Source organism: Corvus moneduloides, chromosome 1 (assembly GCF_009650955.1).
Source record: "Corvus moneduloides isolate bCorMon1 chromosome 1, bCorMon1.pri, whole genome shotgun sequence".
Classification (NCBI taxonomy): domain Eukaryota; kingdom Metazoa; phylum Chordata; class Aves; order Passeriformes; family Corvidae; genus Corvus; species Corvus moneduloides.
The window spans coordinates 81,988,705-82,002,115 of NC_045476.1; the positions used below are offsets into that span (position 1 = coordinate 81,988,705).

Consider the following 13,411-nt stretch of genomic DNA (forward strand, 5'->3'; position numbering starts at 1 on the left):
GCAACTTCCATTCTAACATAATCCTTAGCATTCAACTATGGGATCAAAGACTAGGTCTAATGTTAGGAGACAGAAGCTCAAGTCGGTACAGTCAGAAAAGCAAGTTCCTTTAACTTTACCTTTAGATCAATATTAGAGGATTTGCCCCAAAGAAAAGAATCTTATGCTTCTAGTTTTGCACAAATAAATGTGTAAACTTGGAAGACAGCACAGATGCCTCCATATTGTCAGTTCCACGTGGATTACTGGGAACTGTGAACATATCTTTATATAGTGTAGTGTCAAATGGTGGTAGAGACTAGGAAGCTTGAGTTAGATTCTCCAGTCTTCTCCTTTCCTGTCAAAGCACTGAGAATGAAAGTCTTTGGAAACCAGGAGGAGATGGCCACATGGCAGTTCTGATTTTTACATTGATAAAAGAATGGGAAAGGGAGAAGGAAAGAATATTTTATTTTTTCTACAGAGGTTTTAAACATGGCACTGTGTATTTATGAGCCCAAGTACAATGAAAGTAAATGAATTTGTTTTTCTTGAAGATTGAAAATCTGTTAGTGTAATGAATTTTTCAAAACAAAATAATTTCATATATGACAGTGAAAAGAGATTCCATCTTCCCCCAATACTTGGCATTTTGGTGCTTTACTTGTTTCTATCTCCAGATGATGTCTTCACATGCTAGTATAGCATGTTACTTAAGTGCTGACTTGCTCATCAGCAAAAAGGTTGTGCTTAGGTGATGGGTCATTTGTGTTCCTACTGATGATTACAAATAAGGGGAAGCAACAGCAGGTGGTTACATTAGGAAATGATACCAGTCGTGGTAAGGATCTTGCTTTTTTTTTTTTTTTTGTCATTTCTCCTGACAGCAGCTAAAAACAAGCAGAATAGTTAACAGTGAGCAGCCTAACAATACCCAGTGATCTACATATTTCTGTATTAGATTTACTAATAATGAAATAATTTTCATTGTTACTTTCTTCCTCACTCCCAAATACATTTTTCAGCTCCTGTTTTAAGGAAATCTGGCTTCCCTTTTTTTTTTTTTTGAAGAGTTTTTTGCAACCAGAGAAAGTCTCTTATGACAGTTCTTAGATGGAGCAATACTGACATCCATTGGTTTAATCTTATGTGACTATTTGTTAAATCGCTTCTAACTAATGTACACATAACCCTCTACAGTATCAAAATGAAAGGATTGAACTTGATACGATCCAAGGAGGATTGTGCTAAGTCCAATTTGCTGTATTAGAAACATGAAACCAACACAGATTAACTTGATGAAAAGAAACACATTGCAAAATGTGAAGTCCAAATACAGTGACTAAAATAAAAGCAGGCATCACAAGTATCAACTGGGGAAAAATATTAATGGGGAGTTAGTAGTGGTGCTGAATTTTTTTTTTTTAGAACCTCTGGAAATGTAAAAATACATCATTTTATATGAACCTGTCTTGTTTTGTATTAACAATAAGGCAAAATAATGAGGTGTGAGGAAAAATGTTATTAATCTAATAGAAAAAGCAGTTCAATGAAGAAAATAATTACTCTGTGTTTTCATCTCAGCCCTCAAAGATTTTCCCTTAACTTGGCAGCATGACATTTTTAAATATATATGTATCTTTTATAAGCACTGCTGTAAGACCACTGGTGATACAATAAAGTGGCTACATTTAATGAAGAAAAACACTCCACAAAAAGTGGAGGTGTTTTCAGTATTCATTATTACTACAGGCTAAGCAGATGAGGCTTAGACTTCAAAACCAGAGAACCATTCTGGTAGCGAAGGGAGGGCGACAGGCTTTCACAAAAAAAGCTTTCCGTTTGCTGTACCCTCCCACCGCATTCACTTGCAAATCACTGTGTATTCGGGAAGCCTGCACTTCCCCGGGCTCCAACCTTCCCAGGGTAAGTGCTGCGGCTCCAGCAGCAGCGCCTCTCTCCCGCTCCCCTCCGAGGAGGGAGAGTGAGAGGTGTGTGTGTGTGTGAGTGTCTGTGCACGCTGCGGGTGTGTGTGTGTGGTGGTGCGTCTGGTCTTTTTTTTTTTTTTTTTTTTTTTTTTTTTTTCCAAATCAGAAGCTCTGAATGACAGCCAGTCGGAGGGAGAGCTCCCCCTTCGCTTTGGTTCCGGACTGTCCAGAGTTAAGTGATGCTGAGAGAAAAAGCCTGAGTTAGATCCAAGTAGGATCAGTCTTAAAAAATAACAGGGGAAAACTGACCAAAAAAGGACTCTAATAGCTCGTTTTTCAGTTTGGTTGGGGTGGACACCACTTTCTCAGCAGAATAAAAGGTAGGAACCTTTCTTCTTTTCTTTCTGTTGATATTATTAAAATTACAATATTAGAGCAGTATGTTGTTTAATGCAATTTGTATATTTGTTCTACTGTATACAACTTTTTGAATTTTCGAAATATGTGTCAGGAGTAATGAGACAAGGGATAGGAAATAACTGCTGTGCATTTTCTCCTCGAAGTAAACCGATATCATCATGTGCATTCAAGATTGAAACACTAAGCATTTTATATTTTTTTTTCTCATAGTAAGCAGGCTCTCCTTTGAGCAGCAGTTTCCATCTGTATTCAGTTCTTGCAAATTCAGCATAGGGGGAACAATTCTAATTGAATTGAAAAAAGCACGATGTTTCATAGTGTAACAGTTATGAACATAGCATGAAACATACACATATGTGCCCTCACTTTCTGTATACCTGTGCAAGTCTGTTGCAGCTTTCACTGTTATTTGTTCTGCCCTGGATTGAATTTCAGAATAATTATCCACACTCACAGAAAATGCTTCTTATGAAGGAAATCCCTGTGGAGAGGGATAGCAGAGTGGATACAGGCAATATTTCAAATATCTGTACAGAGCTATATGCAAACAAATGGGGAAAAAATTACCTGGTTGGACATTTCAGTAAAGGGGGAGTGGAGGGAGAAGGGGAAACCAGGGGGCAGAAGGGAAAAGGTGGAGGGAGGAAAAATTTAGTCCGCACCTGTGTGAGCATTTATTGTCACTGCTGCAATAAAATCCATATTTGATGTGGTGTTAAATTAATGCAGAACAATACAAATCTAAATCCATGCTCCCAACTACTAACTATTGATGGCATTGTCAGCTGCATAAGAAATCTCCAACAGGCTCATACTGTACATGATACTAGTTGCAGCTGTAAAAACCTAACAGCCCTTCAGCTTAGGAGAATGCATCTACACGTGCAATCAGTGACAAATAGCAACCAGCATTTTAAAACGGACCTATCATCTCTGTTGCTTCCACACAAATGGAGCTGTTGCCTATAATCTTCGTCTTTCATTCCAGTAAAAGCCTCTGTATTATCCCAACATCACTCCTGTTGCTTTGAAGGTATTTTTTTAATTATACAACTTGTTGTGCATGTATGTGCAGATGCATATGTGAGTGTGTGAGTATGTGCACACTGTGAGGAAGCAGATCTGAAAAAATAGTGGTGGTTTTTTTGTTTTTTTTTTTTTTTCCCTTCTTTTAAAGGTAGTAGGCTTTAAATTTACATGGTGATATTACTGGATGGGAAAAGCAGAGAGTGGGAGACTGGAACACACTTCTGAATCTCTAAATCCTTTTCACATATGCCATTTACTAGGAATATTCTGAGCCTGGTACTAGGATTTATTGAGATTTTTACAGCTACACAAAGTTTTATATTAATTGCTTACTTTTTGAATGTAATAACAGTCTGTGCTCCTTTAGAGGAGGAAATGAAAGAAGGAACTTAGGGAACTAAGGAAAGAAAGAAGGAAAGACAGCTTATCTTCCTCAAGAGTTGAAAACCAGCTATTTAGAGTCACTATGGACTTATGTCAAGAGAGGAATACTTCTCGGATTATGAACTCTTAATCTGGTTTGGGCCTGAGGGAGTCTTCTCATATTTTTATATACTTTGTTACCTAAAAGTTTGAATGAAGAGGTAGTCATTTCTGTAGCAGTTTCTGTTAATTTTAATTCAGATTTATGTCTGTGGTTTTTTATGTGTGGTGTCAAGACAATTTTGTACACTTAAATAGGAACACCGAAATGTCTGAAGAGTGTTGATTATAATGCATATATTTAAGCTGAAAACTGATTCTGATTATTTGATTTTTTTTGTTACTTTGGATAGCATTGGAAAATATGTCTTGGCTACTTGCCTTGCCAACCATTTATATTTATAATACTTTAAACATTTTGTGGAAAAGAAAATAGCAAAATACATCTTAGAAAGACTGTATGTAGAATCTTATATATTCCTAAATTATCTTTCCGGCTTTGCATTTGAATAAATGAGTATAGATACACTAAAACTTCACACTTGCATGTTCTCAATAGACAAAGGATCCGTGAAGAATGATGAAATACTGAAATGTGCTCACAGTAGACACTGTGGCTACTGTTCTTTTTGTGCTTAGCGGTAGTTGAAAAATGCAGCAAAATAATGTTATATGTGAAGGCGAATGAGCATATGATTAATTAAATTTAGAGAGAGATTCATAAAATACACATATAGACAAGCAAAGCAGTATACAAATTTCAGCTAAGTAATGTAAGTTTTTTTCCTCATTAAATAATTAAATGTAAAAGTCAGAAAAGGTTAATTTGAAGATAGTACCTGCCTCTGATTCTGAGAGTGTAATTTCCTGATCTCAGCATGATTTCCCAAGGAAAGAAATGAAATGAATGAAATAGAGCCTGTCTCATCTGGATAATTCTGTGGAGCTGACTTAGTTTTTAGGTCTGCTAACCATATTTACAGGCTGATTGAAAAGGAGTATAATTTTATACCCTATCATACCACTAGGTTGCAGCACTGGTAAAAGGGGTCAAATTAAGACTGAACTACTGTTGAATAGTAGTAATGGGGTGAATACGGGGCTATGATAATATTATTTTAAATTCATTCATTATCGCCTGAAATCATGTTTGTGAAAACCAGGGTGTTTTAACTGGACTTCACAGTATGTCCTTCATAGGTTTAAAAAAACCTGCTGTTCATTCTTTGACATTATTATTAATTATGTGACTGACAGAAATGGAAGAAAAACCCTGATTGTTTGGGCAGAATATAAGGGTGTAAGGAACATTTTGTGAGTGACTTCAGTGAACCACATGAATATTTATTCTGTATTACCATTGAATTTGTTATGGGCTTTCTACTAACATACTATTTGATACATCATTTATTGTAAAGGAGGAAAATTGAAATTAGAAAAATAAAAATCATCTTCTTATGAGCAGTTTAAATATGCCTGAAAATATTATGAAGGGTGACTTCAATCCCTGTAAGGATGCCATGCCATAGCACACTTTCATTTGCTCTGAATAGTATGTAACTATCAATGAAAGCTCTAAATAAAGGCACAGTTCACTGAAACATTGGGTGATTAAAAAAACACACATGCTGCACATCCTGCACCTTCAAATCTACTAATGTGAACTCTTGCTTTTTGAGAAAAAAAACCCATAATTCCTCTACTGTCCAACTTCTGGAAAAACTTAAAAGCAAAAAGAAAGAAAAGAAGAAGCAATGGTATTCTGAGCACTAAATGTCCTCCAAATCTCTCTCTAGGCCAAGAGGAACTCCTGTAATAAAAGTGGCTTGCTTTTTGCTCCCTGGATTTACATCTCTTCAGCTTTGAATCCTTGGCATGGTGACTTCCCTAACATGCCTGTTTCTGTGGGTTAATGACTCTACAATAGAGCAACAGAAAAAAAATCTTCTCTGGGAGCTGTGTGTATTATAATTACCAGGCTGCATTACTGCACACAGAAAAAAAAAAAAGAACTCAATAGAACCTGAACACTCTTTTTTTCTTTGCTCTGTTTTCATCTGGTGGGAAGCCAGAACACCACCCAACCAAAGGCTATAGAGCTTTTATGTTCCCTCTACTGGCCTATCAGCCTATTTTTTCATATGTGGGCAGTCTGGCAAATATTTACCAGTTGAAGCCTTATACACCTTTCTTTTTACATGCAGTCTTCCTGATAATTAAATGTCAGAGACAATTACCTCAAATGTGTGTATGTCTACAGTAGAGGTAAAACAGGGACAACCTTGATCTTAAACAGGGCTTGCATTCTAGCAAGCAGAATACTGTAAAGTTTCTTTCTTAATTTCACTTTTATATCAAGCCTTTTATTACTTGACTTTTTCTGCAAGTCCCAATATTGTTTATTGCCTTTATTACATGAAATGGCTAATATTTATCATTTTTTTGGTAAAGAAGTGTGTCCAGCAGGAGGCATAAAGCTCTAGTATCATCTCAGAGGTACTTCCCAGCTTGTCACAGGGCATCTGCTCTGGGATATAAACTCAAGTCTGCTATCTGGAAGTGTGTACCATGTACTAACAGGCTGCATCAGGGAAATAAAAAGATCTAGGAAGTTAATTTGATATAATGAAAAGCAACATGGGAAGTGTCCTTTTTAATATTATTCCCACATGTACATCATTCTTCACATGATGTTTATATTTGTTACTTTATTTTGGCATCTCTTAGTTGTAACTCAAAGTGAAAGTTGAACCATATTTAAAACAGTAGGGAATCATGTAATGAAGAGAACATTTATGTGTTTTTATGTAAAGGTAATGATTCAAAAATTAATTGAAAAATTAATTGAAAGTAGATATTTCCAGAATTCTGTTTCTCAAAAGCTACAACTGTGTTCTTCTGTTTTCCAAGAAAACCAAAAAACTCTCTCCAAATATTATCTCATGAAGAACTGTATATGGTATGATATATATGAATGTATGTACATGTATGTTTTATGATTTTACTGTTAATGTTCCATCACCTACCACATTACAGATTGGGTTTATTGTATCAGCCTATTGCACTGCTTCGCATTACAACATAAAGAACATGACATACCACCACTTATCCAGACCAGATCATGATCCTTAAAGATGAGTGCAAATCCTCATGAACTTTGCAATACTATAATGCCCACATTCTTTGAATAAGAAGAATGTATACCAATGTAATTTGCAGCACTGTTAGCAAGACTCAAAATGAGGTGTCCTAGAGGACTGTTAATTTTTCTTCCCCAAAATAATATCAAATAAATATATAACTGAACTTTTTATTGCATGCATGTGTCTACCACACGTCAGTAGTTCAAATATTTCCATCTGTTTAATGTATGCAAAAATTATCTTTTTAATTGTTATGCTCTCCTAATAGCAAGCACAAGTAAAACAGAGATATACCTGTGTCTAGGACACTTACATGCTGCACATTCTGTCATTAGTTGCTCTCACAGCCAATTCTTACTTCCACTGGAATCCAGAGAGTTTTGAACATTTCATATCTTACACAAAAAGCAAAATACTTGGAGTAAATCTATGAGTTTTTAAACAAGAACGAGAAAAGATAGAAGAACCCAAAGTATGTGTGATTATTTGGAGGTAATATTGAGAATAGGGGGAGGACGGTTAAGTTTCTTCTGCTTCTCAGAATTCCAAGAAAATTTATCCCATAAATGTATAAATTCCTTTCTCTTAGAAGTAGTGACCTGCCATTTCCCTGATGCCTTTTCCATGGTGCGTGGAACTGGGAACCATAAATGCACATCCATTTTATCTCTGTGTCACCAGAAAATTAGTTAAAAGTGGACATTTAGGTTAGACATTAGGAAGAAATTCTTTGCTCATGGAGTAGTGAGGCACTAGAACAAGATGCCCAGTGGAGCTGTGGATATCCTATCCACACTAGTGGATGGCATCGCTGCCCATGGTAGGAGGGGGTTGGAAGTACACAATGTTGAAGATCTTTCAGGTCCCCTAGAACCCTGCCCTTCCTATAACTCTATGATAAAATGTCATTGATTCTCTACATCATGAAAATTATAAGTTATACACTTACCATAAGTTTATATGTGCTAATTAGATGGATAAGATTTAATTCTTAAGCTAATGGGTGTTTGTTTGCTTGTTTCTTTTTAAATGTTGAGATTATTCAGAAGATTATCTGGACTTTCAGTTTTTAGAAGTAAATGCAAAACAAAACCCAAGAAAAGTGGAAAGAATAGAAAGAAAAAACCCAACATAATGTGTTTAAAACAAAAACTCCGCAAACACGATGAATTGAAGCAAGAGAATGACAACATTTCAGTTCTTACTTCCTTTCCACCTGTAAGAATAAATTTGAATAACAAATTATGCAAATACTCTTTTACAAAAAGTGTACATCATGCTATAGATCATATTTTCATTATGGCTACAGATATCTCTTAATTTTTTTTAATTTCATTTAGTAGGGAGAAGGTTTTTACATGTCAATACTGTTGCATGCTGTATTATTTTTTCATGCATTGTAATTTTGATTCTGTGATGTAAGCTATGCAGAGCTACTAGCCTGCTCTCATGACTTTCTGCTAAAAAATAAAAGCACTGTTAATCAGAATAGTACTAAGTGGTAAGTAATAATGTAGACCTCAATTTATAAATGAGTTAATGGGGTACACCTAATTACTTTGCAGCCAAATCAAAAAAATTTCCTTGCTTCTGAGATTGCAGAAGTAAGACATTTCATTATGACATGAAATATATTTTAAGATCTGCTTAAGCATATTACACCCAAGTTCCCTAAATATACTATTGCTTCCCACTTCCCATGGCCAAGTTTTAAATAGCATTTTTGTCTTCTAATTCTGTTTCTCTTAGGGACAGTTTCCACAGGCTTTTGGCAGAAATTTCTAGAGTCAATAAAAGAGTGGGATGTAAAACACTATCGTGAGAACCGTTTTAGGGAAGTGTGATTGTTTTCCGCTCTGTTGGACAAAGGTTTTTTCTGACATTAGCATGCTGAGATGTGCTCTTTCCCTTGAGTAAGAGTATCGTGCTCATGGTGAAGATAGCACTGAAGCTGGCATCTTGATTAAAATGGGTGAACAGAGTTCCAGGCATATTAGATACATTTGGTTCTCTCCATTACTTGGGGGCATTTTATTAAGTTTCTGATTAAGAAGTTAAAAGCAATTGCGTTATGTGTTACTGGGGCTACTTTTTTTTCTGGTAGTCACAACTGAATGGCACGTAAACAGATAGAGATAGATGGATTTTCCTCTCTAGTGGTACTCTATTATAAAATTGCTTATTCTATTCCTTAAAATTTCCCTTATTAAGTGGTTTCAAACCAAATAATACCCTGATCCATTTGATTAATTTGAGAAAACCTTTCTTAAGGTGGAAAATATATTCTATGTTTATTCGTTTATATTATTTAGATAGTCTTTAATCATTCTGATGACCAGAATAAACTGATCTCATCTCTAAAATTTAAGCACAGTGTGTGGAATATATGTACAGGATGGAAAATTAAGACAAAATCATACATTTCTTCTTTCTATCTTTGATTAGCAAGGCATCTGAATCACTCTGAAACGTGTGCTATTTGTGAATATATCCTAATTGTGGTTGGTTTCCTCTAGTTTTTTATTTGAGTTCAGGATAACAGGAAATAGAAAAGGAAAAAGAACTAAGACATAGTGCATTATATTAATAATCCCATTAAAGTTTTGATGAACATAAATCTTCTAGAGAATTGAAGAATTTATAATGCGACTAAAAAAGGTCACTAGGCTTGAGATATTCTAGATAGGTAGCCTAAAATTTTACGATAATGAAGGAGAAACCAGTTATTTAAGCTATGAAATCAGAAGGGATTTTTTTTTAAATACCAGTATAAATACATTTCTCTGGTTTCAAGGGTTTAAATGCATTTGCTATATTGTGCTTCAGAACAGAACTTACAACTTACAAATGAGCTTTTAAGTCTTTACTTCTAACAACAACCACTTAGCTGAGTTACAACCAGTGGTAAAGCTCAAAGTAGTTCAGCCTTCTAAATTACAGGACCAAAACCTCTATGTTAACAGAGCAGCAAGTTCTTGTTAAATTTCAGGTTCTGTACATTCCATTCTCCATAGCTGCAGCCATCAAGATCCAACCAGTAGGTGCTTGTGTATGTGGGGTTTGAGGTTGTTTTGCCACTTGGACAGGCTGTGAAAGTCAGGTCTAATAGGATAAAAGCGGCCTAGGTGGATCAGCCCCACAGCTGCCAGTTAAACGGTTCCAGCTGAATCTCTGGGAAAGCACCCAGGCAGTTTTCCCTTAGAGGTATCCATGACCATTGGGTCATTTTAGTGATGTGACTGGTTCCTTGTTACTCTGTGCATGCAGGTCGGAGTCCATTTCTGCTTCTAGTATATAAAAATCCTTCTTTTCACCAAAAAAAAAAAAAAAAAAAAGCGGAAAAAAAAAAGAAAATCGTGATATTCCAGCACTAAAGAACTAATTCCTGGACAAGTTTAGAAGCTATTTAGTTAACATTTTAGTGCATTAAAACTGGGATATTAGTTATGAGGAAAATAAAATGAAAAAATGTGATGTCATAATGGCATGATGACAGGAAAAAAAACTTTAAAGTATTCAGTTCTAAGTAAATGGAATTCATCTCAATGATTCTAATGTTTAATCAAGCACTGACTTTTGAAGAGTAATCCATTAGTGCTTTAAAATATATGAGCTAAAATGAAGTGATGCGCAGAAAAAATGTTTGAAGGTAGCTTAATATGTTTCTGTACAATCAGAAATACTGATGATGAAGATCAGGAGAATACTGACACAAACATATTTCTTTTATAATCTTAACATTTTTCTTTAAAGGAAAAAGCTATAGTGACTTGAAATTTGCTGTGGAATTAGTAGTTTTATTTTCTGATATGCTTGGTTTCTTTCTGGTCAGAGGTTATGAACCATTTTTTAATGGTTCTTTTTCTGGAATTTTAATAGATAAATGTGCTACATAAAATAATTGCCAGTGAAGTGATTATGGTTTGAGTTTTTTGTCCTACATGGGCTATGGGGTTTGGTTTTGGTTTGGTTTTATGCAGTTATCCACTCCAAGCTGTTCATGTCAGAGAGTAATACTCTTCATAAGGGATGAGGTTTTGCCATGGGAATAGAAAAGCATTCATCTGACAATATGATATCCTACAAGCTAGAAATAGAGTTTCTTCAGTTTTCACGTTATATACCACACAGCTTTTTTAAGAGCTCACTAAATTTGAGATAAACTTTTTTTTTTTTATTTTTTAAATTGCGGTTGGGAGGGAAAATTGAGTGAAGAAATAATTCATAATTCATATGTTGTTGAAGTTTAACAAATTTTCCTCAGGGGAAACTATATATACATTGTTGATGGTTTTGGAGTTATTTTTTCTTATGTCTTTTCAGTTTTTATTAATATACTGGATATGTTTTTACTTCCCTGTCCAATAGCAGAAATATATAATTCTAAATGTCCACAGCTTGCTCTTTGCAATTTGTAGGAAACTTAAGCTGTAGCATAACAATATTTTTCTCCATTAACTCTGTGGTAAGTCTCTTCATTTCAGTAGTTTGTCAAAGTAAGCAGAATGATATTCATAACTTGCTAACAAAATTGAAAGTCGAATAATGAAGACATTTCTTGTGCAATTCCCTGAAAAGTTTGTTCAGATGGGAACCTTAGGAATGCAGATATTTTTAATCTTTTGGTGCCATCTCGTGGCAAGAGGATAATTATATGAAACAAAGACGTAGTCTTTTCCAGCACATATTTTCTAAGCTTACCAACAATATACCTTGCTTTAGAGATATATATGTATGTATGAATTTTAATAGTGACTGTAAAATAACAAACCAATTCAGGCATAGGACAAAACCATCTTTGTTTTTTGGGTTTTTTCCTTTTGAAGAGCCTATGAGTATTGATTGGAGAAATCTCACAGAAATTGACTGTCATTATCACATAGAAATAGATTTTTAGTCTGCTGCGTTAGTTCTCTGTAGCATACTTAACTGGTTCAAGGCATTTGTGAACATATTTTTATTGTAGTAGTGCATTACATCTCTGTAGAATACTTTAATATTTAGCTAGCTCAAGGCAATATTCACTTCAGCATCCTGTAACGTTTAAGAGAAAGCCAGGGTCTGTGATAGCATTCTTGTTTTTCATTTTATTTTCTTGTTTTGGCTTGGGAAAATTCATACCAGCCTGCATCCAAAAAAAGACCAAGAACAGCACAGGAATGCTGTATATTTTCCTGGTATTTTCATTGAAATTCAGCAAAATGAGTGGTTTTGGTTGTGCTAAATGAATACTAGCTTAATACCTTTATATTTAAAGATAATGCTTGTAGGTATCTGCAATCAGTATAGATCACATTCTTACTCAATTTCTGAAGGAGTTTTCTGTGTGATAATCCATATTTGCTTACTTATCTCTAGCTTCCAGTCTGATGAAAGTTTCTAGATGCAAATATACTATTCTCTGTAAAGAGCAGGAAAGAGAATCAAGATGACAATCCTGCTTTTACTTAAGGTGGGGGTTCTCATTCTTTCAAAAGTAAAGATGTTTTTATTATTTTTTTACAAAAATAATAATTATTATAGTCTTGTTCAAATAACATTCAAATATGCTGTAGTGATTGAAAATCAGTGTCAGATTATTACTTTGTGAGTTATTATATCCTCCCAGCTGAAGGAGTAAATACTATCAATCAAAATTAGTACAAAATTAGAACACTGTTTTAAGATCTCATCTTTTCTTTTAATGTCAGATTATTTGATCATTTGATCATTATATGATCATTTCTTTCTGTACACATGACCAATACTGCCTGTGTAGTATATGCTTTCTTATTTGTACAGAAAATAAAAATATTAGGAGGATAAAAATTCAAGATATCTTTTCTAGCAATTATATGATAAATATTAAAATGTTAGTCGCTAGAATGTGACTTTTAATAAGCAATCACTAGCTGAGGTAGCACTGTGATAAGTTCAGTGTACTATGATAAGTCAATCAACAGCTGAAGCATTCATTTTGGATGGTTAGAGATTGTGTGATTTCTCTGATTAAGATTATCTAGACATAAAACTCCCTATCAGCTAGAATGAAGAGAAGAATCATAACATTAGTGTAATAAGATACAGAATTTCAACAGTTTTGTACAGGTATGTGGAAATGTGATTATTTGCTCCTCATCCCAGGAAAACTCTCTTAACAGTTAAGTATTGAATACTTCTCTCTCTTTCTATATCTGCCTCTTGTAATAGACTTTGCCTACAAAATTAAAGTGGTGACTTAACAAAAGAAAGAGTTGCAATTGCTCATTCCAGTGAACTGACATGATGTGAATTCCCTTACAAGAAACACAAATCTAATTATGTGTCATAGTTTTGATAGGAACACGGACAGAAAAGTGTGAAGCTTAAGGCCTTACAAATTAAATCTTAAAAAAGTTTTCTAGAAAGTTATTTACCAACATTATATCTTCTTAAATTCTTATTCTGGGTTAATACATATTTGTTTACTCATGTCAGTTTAATTTTCTTGCTGTTACATTTAATACAAAC

The 13,411-nt window shown here is 34.5% G+C and overlaps 1 protein-coding gene across 2 annotated transcripts in view; it reads left to right on the top strand.

Annotated features, from left to right (window-relative positions):
* Positions 1-1,827: 1,827 nt before the first annotated feature.
* LOC116447838 (cadherin-10) overlaps positions 1,828-13,411 on the top strand; it is a 101,265-nt gene continuing 89,681 nt past the window's right edge. Inside the window, exon 1 of one of the 2 annotated variants that reach the window (XM_032117492.1) lies at positions 1,828-1,905. The gene's annotated coding sequence lies outside the window, so the exon portion shown is untranslated. The other variant, XM_032117482.1, reaches the window with a different exon arrangement.